Source organism: Lepisosteus platostomus, chromosome 26 (assembly GCF_059453375.1).
Source record: "Lepisosteus platostomus isolate fLepPlt1 chromosome 26, fLepPlt1.hap1, whole genome shotgun sequence".
NCBI classification, from domain to species: Eukaryota; Metazoa; Chordata; class Actinopteri; order Semionotiformes; family Lepisosteidae; genus Lepisosteus; species Lepisosteus platostomus.
This window is the reverse complement of record NC_142636.1, coordinates 2,512,324-2,530,204: the sequence shown is the minus strand read 5'-3', so window position 1 is coordinate 2,530,204 and position 17,881 is coordinate 2,512,324.

The following is a 17,881-nucleotide window of genomic DNA, read 5'->3' as shown; positions in this document are numbered from 1 at the left end:
CAGCAGAAATAAACATGTTTCTGCAAGTTTGGTCAACCCCATGTAAGTTATGGGTCAGTAACAGCTCACTTTTCAAAACGTGTTTTTCAGCCCGAAATAAACGCGTTTTTTCAGACAGCTGTATCCCTATGTAACTGCAAGGCTCAGTAGAGCCCACACACTCAGGTCTTAACCCCAGTGTGCTGAAAGTGTCAAAACATGTTTTTCAGCAGAAATAAACATGTTTCTGCAAGTTTGGTCAACCCCATGTAAGTTATGGGTCAGTAACAGCTCACTTTTCAAAACGTGTTTTTCAGCCCGAAATAAACGCGTTTTTTCAGACAGCTGTATCCCTATGTAACTGCAAGGCTCAGAAGAGCCCACACACTCAGGTCTTAACCCCAGTGTGCTGAAAGTGTCAAAACATGTTTTTCAGCAGAAATAAACGCGTTTCTGCAAGTTTGGTCAACCCCATGTAAGTTATGGGTCAGTAACAGCTCACTTTTCAAAACGTGTTTTTCAGCCCGAAATAAACGCGTTTTTTCAGACAGCTGTATCCCTATGTAACTGCAAGGCTCAGAAGAGCCCACACACTCAGGTCTTAACCCCAGTGTGCTGAGAGTGTCAAAACATGTTTTTCAGCAGAAATAAACATGTTTCTGCAAGTTTGGTCAACCCCATGTAACTTATGGGGCAGTAACAGCTCACTTTTCAAAACGTGTTTTTCAGCCCGAAATAAACGCGTTTTTTCAGACAGCTGTATCCCTATGTAACTGCAAGGCTCAGAAGAGCCCACACACTCAGGTCTTAACCCCAGTGTGCTGAAAGTGTCAAAACATGTTTTTCAGCAGAAATAAACATGTTTCTGCAAGTTTGGTCAACCCCATGTAAGTTATGGGTCAGTAACAGCTCACTTTTCAAAACGTGTTTTTCAGCCCGAAATAAACGCGTTTTTTCAGACAGCTGTATCCCTATGTAACTGCAAGGCTCAGAAGAGCCCACACACTCAGGTCTTAACCCCAATGTGCTGAAAGTGTCAAAACATGTTTTTCAGCAGAAATAAACATGTTTCTGCAAGTTTGGTCAACCCCATGTAAGTTATGGGTCAGTAACAGCTCACTTTTCAAAACGTGTTTTTCAGCCCGAAATAAACGCGTTTTTTCAGACAGCTGTATCCCTATGTAACTTCAAGCCTCAGAAGAGCCCACACACTCAGGTCTTAACCCCACTGTGCTGAAAGTGTCAAAACATGTTTTTCAGCAGAAATAAACATGTTTCTGCAAGTTTGGTCAACCCCATGTAAGTTATGGGTCAGTAACAGCTCACTTTTCAAAACGTGTTTTTCAGCCCGAAATAAACGCGTTTTTTCAGATAGCTCTTACCCTATGTAACTGCAAGGCTCAGAAGAGCCCACACACTCAGGTCTTAACCCCAGTGCGCTGAAAGTGTCAAAACATGTTTTTCAGCAGAAATAAGCATGTTTCTGCAAGTTTGGTCAACCCCATGTAAGTTATGGGTCAGTAACAGCTCACTTTTCAAAACGTGTTTTTCAGCCCGAAATAAACGCGTTTTTTCAGATAGCTGTTACCCTATGTAACTGCAAGGCTCAGAAGAGCCCACACACTCAGGTCTTAACCCCAGTGCGCTGAAAGTGTCAAAACATGTTTTTCAGCAGAAATAAACATGTTTCTGCAAGTTTGGTCAACCCCATGTAAGTTATGGGTCAGTAACAGCTCACTTTTCAAAACGTGTTTTTCAGCCCGAAATAAACGCGTTTTTTCAGACAGCTGTATCCCTATGTAACTGCAAGGCTCAGAAGAGCCCACACACTCAGGTCTTAACCCCAGTGTGCTGAAAGTGTCAAAACATGTTTTTCAGCAGAAATAAACATGTTTCTGCAAGTTTGGTCAACCCCATGTAAATTATGGGTCAGTAACAGCTCACTTTTCAAAACGTGTTTTTCAGCCAGAAATAAACGCGTTTTTTCAGACAGCTGTATCCCTATGTATCTGCAAGGCTCAGAAGAGCCCACACACTCAGGTCTTAACCCCAGTGTGCTGAAAGTGTCAAAACATGTTTTTCAGCAGAAATAAACATGTTTCTGCAAGTTTGGTCAACCCCATGTAAGTTATGGGTCAGTAACAGCTCACTTTTCAAAACGTGTTTTTCAGCCCGAAATAAACGCGTTTTTTCAGACAGCTGTATCCCTATGTAACTGCAAGGCTCAGAAGAGCCCACACACTCAGGTCTTAACCCCAGTGCGCTGAAAGTGTCAAAACATGTTTTTCAGCAGAAATAAGCATGTTTCTGCAAGTTTGGTCAACCCCATGTAAGTTATGGGTCAGTAACAGCTCACTTTTCAAAACGTGTTTTTCAGCCCGAAATAAACGCGTTTTTTCAGACAGCTGTATCCCTATGTAACTGCAAGGCTCAGAAGAGCCCACACACTCAGGTCTTAACCCCAGTGCGCTGAAAGTGTCAAAACATGTTTTTCAGCAGAAATAAGCATGTTTCTGCAAGTTTGGTCAACCCCATGTAAGTTATGGGTCAGTAACAGCTCACTTTTCAAAACGTGTTTTTCAGCCCGAAATAAACGCGTTTTTTCAGATAGCTGTTACCCTAAGTAACTGCAAGGCTCAGAAGAGCCCACACACTCAGGTCTTAACCCCAGTGCGCTGAAAGTGTCAAAACATGTTTTTCAGCAGAAATAAACATGTTTCTGCAAGTTTGGTCAACCCCATGTAAGTTATGGGTCAGTAACAGCTCACTTTTCAAAACGTGTTTTTCAGCCCGAAATAAACGCGTTTTTTCAGACAGCTGTATCCCTATGTAACTGCAAGGCTCAGAAGAGCCCACACACTCAGGTCTTAACCCCAGTGTGCTGAAAGTGTCAAAACATGTTTTTCAGCAGAAATAAACATGTTTCTGCAAGTTTGGTCAACCCCATGTAAGTTATGGGTCAGTAACAGCTCACTTTTCAAAACGTGTTTTTCAGCCCGAAATAAACGCGTTTTTTCAGACAGCTGTATCCCTATGTAACTGCAAGGCTCAGAAGAGCCCACACACTCAGGTCTTAACCCGAGTGTGCTGAAAGTGTCAAAACATGTTTTTCAGCAGAAATAAACATGTTTCTGCAAGTTTGGTCAACCCCATGTAAGTTATGGGTCAGTAACAGCTCACTTTTCAAAACGTGTTTTTCAGCCAGAAATAAACGCGTTTTTTCAGACAGCTGTATCCCTATGTATCTGCAAGGCTCAGAAGAGCCCACACACTCAGGTCTTAACCCCAGTATGCTGAAAGTGTCAAAACATGTTTTTCAGCAGAAATAAACATGTTTCTGCAAGTTTGGTCAACCCCATGTAACTTATGGGGCAGTAACAGCTCACTTTTCAAAACGTGTTTTTCAGCCCGAAATAAACGCGTTTTTTCAGACAGCTGTATCCCTATGTAACTGCAAGGCTCAGAAGAGCCCACACACTCAGGTCTTAACCCCAGTGTGCTGAAAGTGTCAAAACATGTTTTTCAGCAGAAATAAACATGTTTCTGCAAGTTTGGTCAACCCCATGTAAGTTATGGGTCAGTAACAGCTCACTTTTCAAAACGTGTTTTTCAGCCCGAAATAAACGCGTTTTTTCAGACAGCTGTATCCCTATGTAACTGCAAGGCTCAGAAGAGCCCACACACTCAGGTCTTAACCCCAGTGTGCTGAAAGTGTCAAAACATGTTTTTCAGCAGAAATAAACTTGTTTCTGCAAGTTTGGTCAACCCCATGTAAGTTATGGGTCAGTAACAGCTCACTTTTCAAAACGTGTTTTTCAGCCCGAAATAAACGCGTTTTTTCAGACAGCTGTATCCCTATGTAACTGCAAGGCTCAGAAGAGCCCACACACTCAGGTCTTAACCCCAGTGTGCTGAGAGTGTCAAAACATGTTTTTCAGCAGAAATAAACATGTTTCTGCAAGTTTGGTCAACCCCATGTAACTTATGGGGCAGTAACAGCTCACTTTTCAAAACGTGTTTTTCAGCCCGAAATAAACGCGTTTTTTCAGACAGCTGTATCCCTATGTAACTGCAAGGCTCAGAAGAGCCCACACACTCAGGTCTTAACCCCAGTGTGCTGAAAGTGTCAAAACATGTTTTTCAGCAGAAATAAACATGTTTCTGCAAGTTTGGTCAACCCCATGTAAGTTATGGGTCAGTAACAGCTCACTTTTCAAAACGTGTTTTTCAGCCCGAAATAAACGCGTTTTTTCAGACAGCTGTATCCCTATGTAACTGCAAGGCTCAGAAGAGCCCACACACTCAGGTCTTAACCCCAATGTGCTGAAAGTGTCAAAACATGTTTTTCAGCAGAAATAAACATGTTTCTGCAAGTTAGGTCAACCCCATGTAAGTTATGGGTCAGTAACAGCTCACTTTTCAAAACGTGTTTTTCAGCCCGAAATAAACGCGTTTTTTCAGACAGCTGTATCCCTATGTAACTGCAAGCCTCAGAAGAGCCCACACACTCAGGTCTTAACCCCACTGTGCTGAAAGTGTCAAAACATGTTTTTCAGCAGAAATAAACATGTTTCTGCAAGTTTGGTCAACCCCATGTAAGTTATGGGTCAGTAACAGCTCACTTTTCAAAACGTGTTTTTCAGCCCGAAATAAACGCGTTTTTTCAGATAGCTCTTACCCTATGTAACTGCAAGGCTCAGAAGAGCCCACACACTCAGGTCTTAACCCCAGTGCGCTGAAAGTGTCAAAACATGTTTTTCAGCAGAAATAAGCATGTTTCTGCAAGTTTGGTCAACCCCATGTAAGTTATGGGTCAGTAACAGCTCACTTTTCAAAACGTGTTTTTCAGCCCGAAATAAACGCGTTTTTTCAGATAGCTGTTACCCTATGTAACTGCAAGGCTCAGAAGAGCCCACACACTCAGGTCTTAACCCCAGTGTGCTGAAAGTGTCAAAACATGTTTTTCAGCAGAAATAAACATGTTTCTGCAAGTTTGGTCAACCCCATGTAAGTTATGGGTCAGTAACAGCTCACTTTTCAAAACGTGTTTTTCAGCCCGAAATAAAAGCGTTTTTTCAGACAGCTGTATCCCTATGTAACTGCAAGGCTCAGAAGAGCCCACACACTCAGGTCTTAACCCGAGTGTGCTGAAAGTGTCAAAACATGTTTTTCAGCAGAAATAAACATGTTTCTGCAAGTTTGGTCAACCCCATGTAAGTTATGGGTCAGTAACAGCTCACTTTTCAAAACGTGTTTTTCAGCCAGAAATAAACGCGTTTTTTCAGACAGCTGTATCCCTATGTATCTGCAAGGCTCAGAAGAGCCCACACACTCAGGTCTTAACCCCAGTGTGCTGAAAGTGTCAAAACATGTTTTTCAGCAGAAATAAACATGTTTCTGCAAGTTTGGTCAACCCCATGTAACTTATGGGGCAGTAACAGCTCACTTTTCAAAACGTGTTTTTCAGCCCGAAATAAACGCGTTTTTTCAAACAGCTGTATCCCTATGTAACTGCAAGGCTCAGAAGAGCCCACACACTCAGGTCTTAACCCCAGTGTGCTGAAAGTGTCAAAACATGTTTTTCAGCAGAAATAAACATGTTTCTGCAAGTTTGGTCAACCCCATGTAAGTTATGGGTCAGTAACAGCTCACTTTTCAAAACGTGTTTTTCAGCCCGAAATAAACGCGTTTTTTCAGACAGCTGTATCCCTATGTAACTGCAAGGCTCAGAAGAGCCCACACACTCAGGTCTTAACCCCAGTGTGCTGAAAGTGTCAAAACATGTTTTTCAGCAGAAATAAACTTGTTTCTGCAAGTTTGGTCAACCCCATGTAAGTTATGGGTCAGTAACAGCTCACTTTTCAAAACGTGTTTTTCAGCCCGAAATAAACGCGTTTTTTCAGATAGCTGTTACCCTATGTAACTGCAAGGCTCAGAAGAGCCCACACACTCAGGTCTTAACCCCAGTGCGCTGAAAGTGTCAAAACATGTTTTTCAGCAGAAATAAACATGTTTCTGCAAGTTTGGTCAACCCCATGTAAGTTATGGGTCAGTAACAGCTCACTTTTCAAAACGTGTTTTTCAGCCCGAAATAAACGCGTTTTTTCAGATAGCTGTTACCCTATGTAACTGCAAGGCTCAGAAGAGCCCACACACTCAGGTCTTAACCCCAGTGCGCTGAAAGTGTCAAAACATGTTTTTCAGCAGAAATAAACATGTTTCTGCAAGTTTGGTCAACCCCATGTAAGTTATGGGTCAGTAACAGCTCACTTTTCAAAACGTGTTTTTCAGCCCGAAATAAACGCGTTTTTTCAGACAGCTGTATCCCTATGTAACTGCAAGCCTCAGAAGAGCCCACACACTCAGGTCTTAACCCCACTGTGCTGAAAGTGTCAAAACATGTTTTTCAGCAGAAATAAACATGTTTCTGCAAGTTTGGTCAACCCCATGTAAGTTATGGGTCAGTAACAGCTCACTTTTCAAAACGTGTTTTTCAGCCCGAAATAAACGCGTTTTTTCAGAAAGCTCTTACCCTATGTAACTGCAAGGCTCAGAAGAGCCCACACACTCAGGTCTTAACCCCAGTGCGCTGAAAGTGTCAAAACATGTTTTTCAGCAGAAATAAGCATGTTTCTGCAAGTTTGGTCAACCCCATGTAAGTTATGGGTCAGTAACAGCTCACTTTTCAAAACGTGTTTTTCAGCCCGAAATAAACGCGTTTTTTCAGATAGCTGTTACCCTATGTAACTGCAAGGCTCAGAAGAGCCCACACACTCAGGTCTTAACCCCAGTGCGCTGAAAGTGTCAAAACATGTTTTTCAGCAGAAATAAACATGTTTCTGCAAGTTTGGTCAACCCCATGTAAGTTATGGGTCAGTAACAGCTCACTTTTCAAAACGTGTTTTTCAGCCCGAAATAAACGCGTTTTTTCAGACAGCTGTATCCCTATGTAACTGCAAGGCTCAGAAGAGCCCACACACTCAGGTCTTAACCCCAGTGTGCTGAAAGTGTCAAAACATGTTTTTCAGCAGAAATAAACTTGTTTCTGCAAGTTTGGTCAACCCCATGTAAGTTATGGGTCAGTAACAGCTCACTTTTCAAAACGTGTTTTTCAGCCCGAAATAAACGCGTTTTTTCAGATAGCTCTTACCCTATGTAACTGCAAGGCTCAGAAGAGCCCACACACTCAGGTCTTAACCCCAGTGCGCTGAAAGTGTCAAAACATGTTTTTCAGCAGAAATAAGCATGTTTCTGCAAGTTTGGTCAACCCCATCTAAGTTATGGGTCAGTAACAGCTCACTTTTCAAAACGTGTTTTTCAGCCCGAAATAAACGCGTTTTTTCAGATAGCTGTTACCCTATGTAACTGCAAGGCTCAGAAGAGCCCACACACTCAGGTCTTAACCCCAGTGCGCTGAAAGTGTCAAAACATGTTTTTCAGCAGAAATAAACATGTTTCTGCAAGTTTGGTCAACCCCATGTAAGTTATGGGTCAGTAACAGCTCACTTTTCAAAACGTGTTTTTCAGCCCGAAATAAACGCGTTTTTTCAGACAGCTGTATCCCTATGTAACTGCAAGGCTCAGAAGAGCCCACACACTCAGGTCTTAACCCCAGTGTGCTGAAAGTGTCAAAACATGTTTTTCAGCAGAAATAAACTTGTTTCTGCAAGTTTGGTCAACCCCATGTAAGTTATGGGTCAGTAACAGCTCACTTTTCAAAACGTGTTTTTCAGCCCGAAATAAACGCGTTTTTTCAGACAGCTGTATCCCTATGTAACTGCAAGGCTCAGAAGAGCCCACACACTCAGGTCTTAACCCCAGTGTGCTGAAAGTGTCAAAACATGTTTTTCAGCAGAAATAAACTTGTTTCTGCAAGTTTGGTCAACCCCATGTAAGTTATGGGTCAGTAACAGCTCACTTTTCAAAACGTGTTTTTCAGCCCGAAATAAACGCGTTTTTTCAGACAGCTGTATCCCTATGTAACTGCAAGGCTCAGAAGAGCCCACACACTCAGGTCTTAACCCCAGTGTGCTGAAAGTGTCAAAACATGTTTTTCAGCAGAAATAAACATGTTTCTGCAAGTTTGGTCAACCCCATGTAACTTATGGGGCAGTAACAGCTCACTTTTCAAAACGTGTTTTTCAGCCCGAAATAAACGCGTTTTTTCAGACAGCTGTATCCCTATGTAACTGCAAGCCTCAGAAGAGCCCACACACTCAGGTCTTAAACCCACTGTGCTGAAAGTGTCAAAACATGTTTTTCAGCAGAAATAAACATGTTTCTGCAAGTTTGGTCAACCCCATGTAAATTATGGGTCAGTAACAGCTCACTTTTCAAAACGTGTTTTTCAGCCAGAAATAAACGCGTTTTTTCAGACAGCTGTATCCCTATGTATCTGCAAGGCTCAGAAGAGCCCACACACTCAGGTCTTAACCCCAGTGTGCTGAAAGTGTCAAAACATGTTTTTCAGCAGAAATAAACATGTTTCTGCAAGTTTGGTCAACCCCATGTAAGTTATGGGTCAGTAACAGCTCACTTTTCAAAACGTGTTTTTCAGCCCGAAATAAACGCGTTTTTTCAGACAGCTGTATCCCTATGTAACTGCAAGGCTCAGAAGAGCCCACACACTCAGGTCTTAACCCCAATGTGCTGAAAGTGTCAAAACATGTTTTTCAGCAGAAATAAACATGTTTCTGCAAGTTTGGTCAACCCCATGTAAGTTATGGGTCAGTAACAGCTCACTTTTCAAAACGTGTTTTTCAGCCCGAAATAAACGCGTTTTTTCAGACAGCTGTATCCCTATGTAACTGCAAGCCTCAGAAGAGCCCACACACTCAGGTCTTAACCCCACTGTGCTGAAAGTGTCAAAACATGTTTTTCAGCAGAAATAAACATGTTTCTGCAAGTTTGGTCAACCCCATGTAAGTTATGGGTCAGTAACAGCTCACTTTTCAAAACGTGTTTTTCAGCCCGAAATAAACGCGTTTTTTTCAGATAGCTCTTACCCTATGTAACTGCAAGGCTCAGAAGAGCCCACACACTCAGGTCTTAACCCCAGTGCGCTGAAAGTGTCAAAACATGTTTTTCAGCAGAAATAAGCATGTTTCTGCAAGTTTGGTCAACCCCATGTAAGTTATGGGTCAGTAACAGCTCACTTTTCAAAACGTGTTTTTCAGCCAGAAATAAACGCGTTTTTTCAGACAGCTGTATCCCTATGTATCTGCAAGGCTCAGAAGAGCCCACACACTCAGGTCTTAACCCCAGTATGCTGAAAGTGTCAAAACATGTTTTTCAGCAGAAATAAACATGTTTCTGCAAGTTTGGTCAACCCCATGTAACTTATGGGGCAGTAACAGCTCACTTTTCAAAACGTGTTTTTCAGCCCGAAATAAACGCGTTTTTTCAGACAGCTGTATCCCTATGTAACTGCAAGGCTCAGAAGAGCCCACACACTCAGGTCTTAACCCCAGTGTGCTGAAAGTGTCAAAACATGTTTTTCAGCAGAAATAAACATGTTTCTGCAAGTTTGGTCAACCCCATGTAAGTTATGGGTCAGTAACAGCTCACTTTTCAAAACGTGTTTTTCAGCCCGAAATAAACGCGTTTTTTCAGACAGCTGTATCCCTATGTAACTGCAAGGCTCAGAAGAGCCCACACACTCAGGTCTTAACCCCAGTGTGCTGAAAGTGTCAAAACATGTTTTTCAGCAGAAATAAACTTGTTTCTGCAAGTTTGGTCAACCCCATGTAAGTTATGGGTCAGTAACAGCTCACTTTTCAAAACGTGTTTTTCAGCCCGAAATAAACGCGTTTTTTCAGACAGCTGTATCCCTATGTAACTGCAAGGCTCAGAAGAGCCCACACACTCAGGTCTTAACCCCAGTGTGCTGAGAGTGTCAAAACATGTTTTTCAGCAGAAATAAACATGTTTCTGCAAGTTTGGTCAACCCCATGTAACTTATGGGGCAGTAACAGCTCACTTTTCAAAACTTGTTTTTCAGCCCGAAATAAACGCGTTTTTTCAGACAGCTGTATCCCTATGTAACTGCAAGGCTCAGAAGAGCCCACACACTCAGGTCTTAACCCCAGTGTGCTGAAAGTGTCAAAACATGTTTTTCAGCAGAAATAAACATGTTTCTGCAAGTTTGGTCAACCCCATGTAAGTTATGGGTCAGTAACAGCTCACTTTTCAAAACGTGTTTTTCAGCCCGAAATAAACGCGTTTTTTCAGACAGCTGTATCCCTATGTAACTGCAAGGCTCAGAAGAGCCCACACACTCAGGTCTTAACCCCAATGTGCTGAAAGTGTCAAAACATGTTTTTCAGCAGAAATAAACATGTTTCTGCAAGTTTGGTCAACCCCATGTAAGTTATGGGTCAGTAACAGCTCACTTTTCAAAACGTGTTTTTCAGCCCGAAATAAACGCGTTTTTTCAGACAGCTGTATCCCTATGTAACTGCAAGCCTCAGAAGAGCCCACACACTCAGGTCTTAACCCCACTGTGCTGAAAGTGTCAAAACATGTTTTTCAGCAGAAATAAACATGTTTCTGCAAGTTTGGTCAACCCCATGTAAGTTATGGGTCAGTAACAGCTCACTTTTCAAAACGTGTTTTTCAGCCCGAAATAAACGCGTTTTTTCAGATAGCTCTTACCCTATGTAACTGCAAGGCTCAGAAGAGCCCACACACTCAGGTCTTAACCCCAGTGCGCTGAAAGTGTCAAAACATGTTTTTCAGCAGAAATAAGCATGTTTCTGCAAGTTTGGTCAACCCCATGTATGTTATGGGTCAGTAACAGCTCACTTTTCAAAACGTGTTTTTCAGCCCGAAATAAACGCGTTTTTTCAGATAGCTGTTACCCTATGTAACTGCAAGGCTCAGAAGAGCCCACACACTCAGGTCTTAACCCCAGTGCGCTGAAAGTGTCAAAACATGTTTTTCAGCAGAAATAAACATGTTTCTGCAAGTTTGGTCAACCCCATGTAAGTTATGGGTCAGTAACAGCTCACTTTTCAAAACGTGTTTTTCAGCCCGAAATAAACGAGTTTTTTCAGACAGCTGTATTCCTATGTAACTGCAAGGCTCAGAAGAGCCCACACACTCAGGTCTTAACCCCAGTGTGCTGAAAGTGTCAAAACATGTTTTTCAGCAGAAATAAACATGTTTCTGCAAGTTTGGTCAACCCCATGTAAGTTATGGGTCAGTAACAGCTCATTTTTCAAAACGTGTTTTTCAGCCCGAAATAAACGCGTTTTTTCAGACAGCTGTATCCCTATGTAACTGCAAGGCTCAGAAGAGCCCACACACTCAGGTCTTAACCCGAGTGTGCTGAAAGTGTCAAAACATGTTTTTCAGCAGAAATAAACATGTTTCTGCAAGTTTGGTCAACCCCATGTAAGTTATGGGTCAGTAACAGCTCACTTTTCAAAACGTGTTTTTCAGCCAGAAATAAACGCGTTTTTTCAGACAGCTGTATCCCTATGTATCTGCAAGGCTCAGAAGAGCCCACACACTCAGGTCTTAACCCCAGTGTGCTGAAAGTGTCAAAACATGTTTTTCAGCAGAAATAAACATGTTTCTGCAAGTTTGGTCAACCCCATGTAACTTATGGGGCAGTAACAGCTCACTTTTCAAAACGTGTTTTTCAGCCCGAAATAAACGCGTTTTTTCAGACAGCTGTATCCCTATGTAACTGCAAGGCTCAGAAGAGCCCACACACTCAGGTCTTAACCCCAGTGTGCTGAAAGTGTCAAAACATGTTTTTCAGCAGAAATAAACATGTTTCTGCAAGTTTGGTCAACCCCATGTAAGTTATGGGTCAGTAACAGCTCACTTTTCAAAACGTGTTTTTCAGCCCGAAATAAACGCGTTTTTTCAGACAGCTGTATCCCTATGTAACTGCAAGGCTCAGAAGAGCCCACACACTCAGGTCTTAACCCCAGTGTGCTGAAAGTGTCAAAACATGTTTTTCAGCAGAAATAAACTTGTTTCTGCAAGTTTGGTCAACCCCATGTAAGTTATGGGTCAGTAACAGCTCACTTTTCAAAACGTGTTTTTCAGCCCGAAATAAACGCGTTTTTTCAGATAGCTGTTACCCTATGTAACTGCAAGGCTCAGAAGAGCCCACACACTCAGGTCTTAACCCCAGTGCGCTGAAAGTGTCAAAACATGTTTTTCAGCAGAAATAAACATGTTTCTGCAAGTTTGGTCAACCCCATGTAAGTTATGGGTCAGTAACAGCTCACTTTTCAAAACGTGTTTTTCAGCCCGAAATAAACGCGTTTTTTCAGACAGCTGTATCCCTATGTAACTGCAAGCCTCAGAAGAGCCCACACACTCAGGTCTTAACCCCACTGTGCTGAAAGTGTCAAAACATGTTTTTCAGCAGAAATAAACATGTTTCTGCAAGTTTGGTCAACCCCATGTAAGTTATGGGTCAGTAACAGCTCACTTTTCAAAACGTGTTTTTCAGCCCGAAATAAACGCGTTTTTTCAGATAGCTCTTACCCTATGTAACTGCAAGGCTCAGAAGAGCCCACACACTCAGGTCTTAACCCCAGTGCGCTGAAAGTGTCAAAACATGTTTTTCAGCAGAAATAAGCATGTTTCTGCAAGTTTGGTCAACCCCATGTAAGTTATGGGTCAGTAACAGCTCACTTTTCAAAACGTGTTTTTCAGCCCGAAATAAACGCGTTTTTTCAGACAGCTGTATCCCTATGTAACTGCAAGGCTCAGAAGAGCCCACACACTCAGGTCTTAACCCCAGTGTGCTGAAAGTGTCAAAACATGTTTTTCAGCAGAAATAAACATGTTTCTGCAAGTTTGGTCAACCCCATGTAACTTATGGGGCAGTAACAGCTCACTTTTCAAAACGTGTTTTTCAGCCCGAAATAAACGCGTTTTTTCAGACAGCTGTATCCCTATGTAACTGCAAGCCTCAGAAGAGCCCACACACTCAGGTCTTAAACCCACTGTGCTGAAAGTGTCAAAACATGTTTTTCAGCAGAAATAAACATGTTTCTGCAAGTTTGGTCAACCCCATGTAAATTATGGGTCAGTAACAGCTCACTTTTCAAAACGTGTTTTTCAGCCAGAAATAAACGCGTTTTTTCAGACAGCTGTATCCCTATGTATCTGCAAGGCTCAGAAGAGCCCACACACTCAGGTCTTAACCCCAGTGTGCTGAAAGTGTCAAAACATGTTTTTCAGCAGAAATAAACATGTTTCTGCAAGTTTGGTCAACCCCATGTAAGTTATGGGTCAGTAACAGCTCACTTTTCAAAACGTGTTTTTCAGCCCGAAATAAACGCGTTTTTTCAGACAGCTGTATCCCTATGTAACTGCAAGGCTCAGAAGAGCCCACACACTCAGGTCTTAACCCCAATGTGCTGAAAGTGTCAAAACATGTTTTTCAGCAGAAATAAACATGTTTCTGCAAGTTTGGTCAACCCCATGTAAGTTATGGGTCAGTAACAGCTCACTTTTCAAAACGTGTTTTTCAGCCCGAAATAAACGCGTTTTTTCAGACAGCTGTATCCCTATGTAACTGCAAGCCTCAGAAGAGCCCACACACTCAGGTCTTAACCCCACTGTGCTGAAAGTGTCAAAACATGTTTTTCAGCAGAAATAAACATGTTTCTGCAAGTTTGGTCAACCCCATGTAAGTTATGGGTCAGTAACAGCTCACTTTACAAAACGTGTTTTTCAGCCCGAAATAAACGCGTTTTTTTCAGATAGCTCTTACCCTATGTAACTGCAAGGCTCAGAAGAGCCCACACACTCAGGTCTTAACCCCAGTGCGCTGAAAGTGTCAAAACATGTTTTTCAGCAGAAATAAGCATGTTTCTGCAAGTTTGGTCAACCCCATGTAAGTTATGGGTCAGTAACAGCTCACTTTTCAAAACGTGTTTTTCAGCCCGAAATAAACGCGTTTTTTCAGATAGCTGTTACCCTATGTAACTGCAAGGCTCAGAAGAGCCCACACACTCAGGTCTTAACCCCAGTGCGCTGAAAGTGTCAAAACATGTTTTTCAGCAGAAATAAACATGTTTCTGCAAGTTTGGTCAACCCCATGTAAGTTATGGGTCAGTAACAGCTCACTTTTCAAAACGTGTTTTTCAGCCCGAAATAAACGCGTTTTTTCAGACAGCTGTATCCCTATGTAACTGCAAGGCTCAGAAGAGCCCACACACTCAGGTCTTAACCCCAGTGTGCTGAAAGTGTCAAAACATGTTTTTCAGCAGAAATAAACATGTTTCTGCAAGTTTGGTCAACCCCATGTAAGTTATGGGTCAGTAACAGCTCACTTTTCAAAACGTGTTTTTCAGCCCGAAATCAACGCGTTTTTTCAGACAGCTGTATCCCTATGTAACTGCAAGGCTCAGAAGAGCCCACACACTCAGGTCTTAACCCGAGTGTGCTGAAAGTGTCAAAACATGTTTTTCAGCAGAAATAAACGTTTCTGCAAGTTTGGTCAACCCCATGTAAGTTATGGGTCAGTAACAGCTCACTTTTCAAAACGTGTTTTTCAGCCAGAAATAAACGCGTTTTTTCAGACAGCTGTATCCCTATGTATCTGCAAGGCTCAGAAGAGCCCACACACTCAGGTCTTAACCCCAGTATGCTGAAAGTGTCAAAACATGTTTTTCAGCAGAAATAAACATGTTTCTGCAAGTTTGGTCAACCCCATGTAACTTATGGGGCAGTAACAGCTCACTTTTCAAAACGTGTTTTTCAGCCCGAAATAAACGCGTTTTTTCAGACAGCTGTATCCCTATGTAACTGCAAGGCTCAGAAGAGCCCACACACTCAGGTCTTAACCCCAGTGTGCTGAAAGTGTCAAAACATGTTTTTCAGCAGAAATAAACATGTTTCTGCAAGTTTGGTCAACCCCATGTAAGTTATGGGTCAGTAACAGCTCACTTTTCAAAACGTGTTTTTCAGCCCGAAATAAACGCGTTTTTTCAGACAGCTGTATCCCTATGTAACTGCAAGGCTCAGAAGAGCCCACACACTCAGGTCTTAACCCCAGTGTGCTGAAAGTGTCAAAACATGTTTTTCAGCAGAAATAAACTTGTTTCTGCAAGTTTGGTCAACCCCATGTAAGTTATGGGTCAGTAACAGCTCACTTTTCAAGACGTGTTTTTCAGCCCGAAATAAACGCGTTTTTTCAGACAGCTGTATCCCTATGTAACTGCAAGGCTCAGAAGAGCCCACACACTCAGGTCTTAACCCCAGTGTGCTGAGAGTGTCAAAACATGTTTTTCAGCAGAAATAAACATGTTTCTGCAAGTTTGGTCAACCCCATGTAACTTATGGGGCAGTAACAGCTCACTTTTCAAAACGTGTTTTTCAGCCCGAAATAAACGCGTTTTTTCAGACAGCTGTATCCCTATGTAACTGCAAGGCTCAGAAGAGCCCACACACTCAGGTCTTAACCCCAGTGTGCTGAAAGTGTCAAAACATGTTTTTCAGCAGAAATAAACATGTTTCTGCAAGTTTGGTCAACCCCATGTAAGTTATGGGTCAGTAACAGCTCACTTTTCAAAACGTGTTTTTCAGCCCGAAATAAACACGTTTTTTCAGACAGCTGTATCCCTATGTAACTGCAAGGCTCAGAAGAGCCCACACACTCAGGTCTTAACCCCAATGTGCTGAAAGTGTCAAAACATGTTTTTCAGCAGAAATAAACATGTTTCTGCAAGTTTGGTCAACCCCATGTAAGTTATGGGTCAGTAACAGCTCACTTTTCAAAACGTGTTTTTCAGCCCGAAATAAACGCGTTTTTTCAGACAGCTGTATCCCTATGTAACTTCAAGCCTCAGAAGAGCCCACACACTCAGGTCTTAACCCCACTGTGCTGAAAGTGTCAAAACATGTTTTTCAGCAGAAATAAACATGTTTCTGCAAGTTTGGTCAACCCCATGTAAGTTATGGGTCAGTAACAGCTCACTTTTCAAAACGTGTTTTTCAGCCCGAAATAAACGCGTTTTTTCAGACAGCTGTATCCCTATGTAACTGCAAGCCTCAGAAGAGCCCACACACTCAGGTCTTAACCCCACTGTGCTGAAAGTGTCAAAACATGTTTTTCAGCAGAAATAAACATGTTTCTGCAAGTTTGGTCAACCCCATGTAAGTTATGGGTCAGTAACAGCTCACTTTTCAAAACGTGTTTTTCAGCCCGAAATAAACGCGTTTTTTCAGATAGCTCTTACCCTATGTAACTGCAAGGCTCAGAAGAGCCCACACACTCAGGTCTTAACCCCAGTGCGCTGAAAGTGTCAAAACATGTTTTTCAGCAGAAATAAGCATGTTTCTGCAAGTTTGGTCAACCCCATGTAAGTTATGGGTCAGTAACAGCTCACTTTTCAAAACGTGTTTTTCAGCCCGAAATAAACGCGTTTTTTCAGATAGCTGTTACCCTAAGTAACTGCAAGGCTCAGAAGAGCCCACACACTCAGGTCTTAACCCCAGTGCGCTGAAAGTGTCAAAACATGTTTTTCAGCAGAAATAAACATGTTTCTGCAAGTTTGGTCAACCCCATGTAAGTTATGGGTCAGTAACAGCTCACTTTTCAAAACGTGTTTTTCAGCCCGAAATAAACGCGTTTTTTCAGACAGCTGTATCCCTATGTAACTGCAAGGCTCAGAAGAGCCCACACACTCAGGTCTTAACCCCAGTGTGCTGAAAGTGTCAAAACATGTTTTTCAGCAGAAATAAACATGTTTCTGCAAGTTTGGTCAACCCCATGTAAGTTATGGGTCAGTAACAGCTCACTTTTCAAAACGTGTTTTTCAGCCCGAAATAAACGCGTTTTTTCAGACAGCTGTATCCCTATGTAACTGCAAGGCTCAGAAGAGCCCACACACTCAGGTCTTAACCCGAGTGTGCTGAAAGTGTCAAAACATGTTTTTCAGCAGAAATAAACATGTTTCTGCAAGTTTGGTCAACCCCATGTAAGTTATGGGTCAGTAACAGCTCACTTTTCAAAACGTGTTTTTCAGCCAGAAATAAACGCGTTTTTTCAGACAGCTGTATCCCTATGTATCTGCAAGGCTCAGAAGAGCCCACACACTCAGGTCTTAACCCCAGTATGCTGAAAGTGTCAAACATGTTTTTCAGCAGAAATAAACATGTTTCTGCAAGTTTGGTCAACCCCATGTAAGTTATGGGTCAGTAACAGCTCACTTTTCAAAACGTGTTTTTCAGCCCGAAATAAACGCGTTTTTTCAGACAGCTGTATCCCTATGTAACTGCAAGGCTCAGAAGAGCCCACACACTCAGGTCTTAACCCCAGTGTGCTGAAAGTGTCAAAACATGTTTTTCAGCAGAAATAAACATGTTTCTGCAAGTTTGGTCAACCCCATGTAAGTTATGGGTCAGTAACAGCTCACTTTTCAAAACGTGTTTTTCAGCCCGAAATAAACGCGTTTTTTCAGACAGCTGTATCCCTATGTAACTGCAAGGCTCAGAAGAGCCCACACACTCAGGTCTTAACCCCAGTGTGCTGAAAGTGTCAAAACATGTTTTTCAGCAGAAATAAACGCGTTTCTGCAAGTTTGGTCAACCCCATGTAAGTTATGGGTCAGTAACAGCTCACTTTTCAAAACGTGTTTTTCAGCCCGAAATAAACGCGTTTTTTCAGACAGCTGTATCCCTATGTAACTGCAAGGCTCAGAAGAGCCCACACACTCAGGTCTTAACCCCAGTGTGCTGAGAGTGTCAAAACATGTTTTTCAGCAGAAATAAACATGTTTCTGCAAGTTTGGTCAACCCCATGTAACTTATGGGGCAGTAACAGCTCACTTTTCAAAACGTGTTTTTCAGCCCGAAATAAACGCGTTTTTTCAGACAGCTGTATCCCTATGTAACTGCAAGGCTCAGAAGAGCCCACACACTCAGG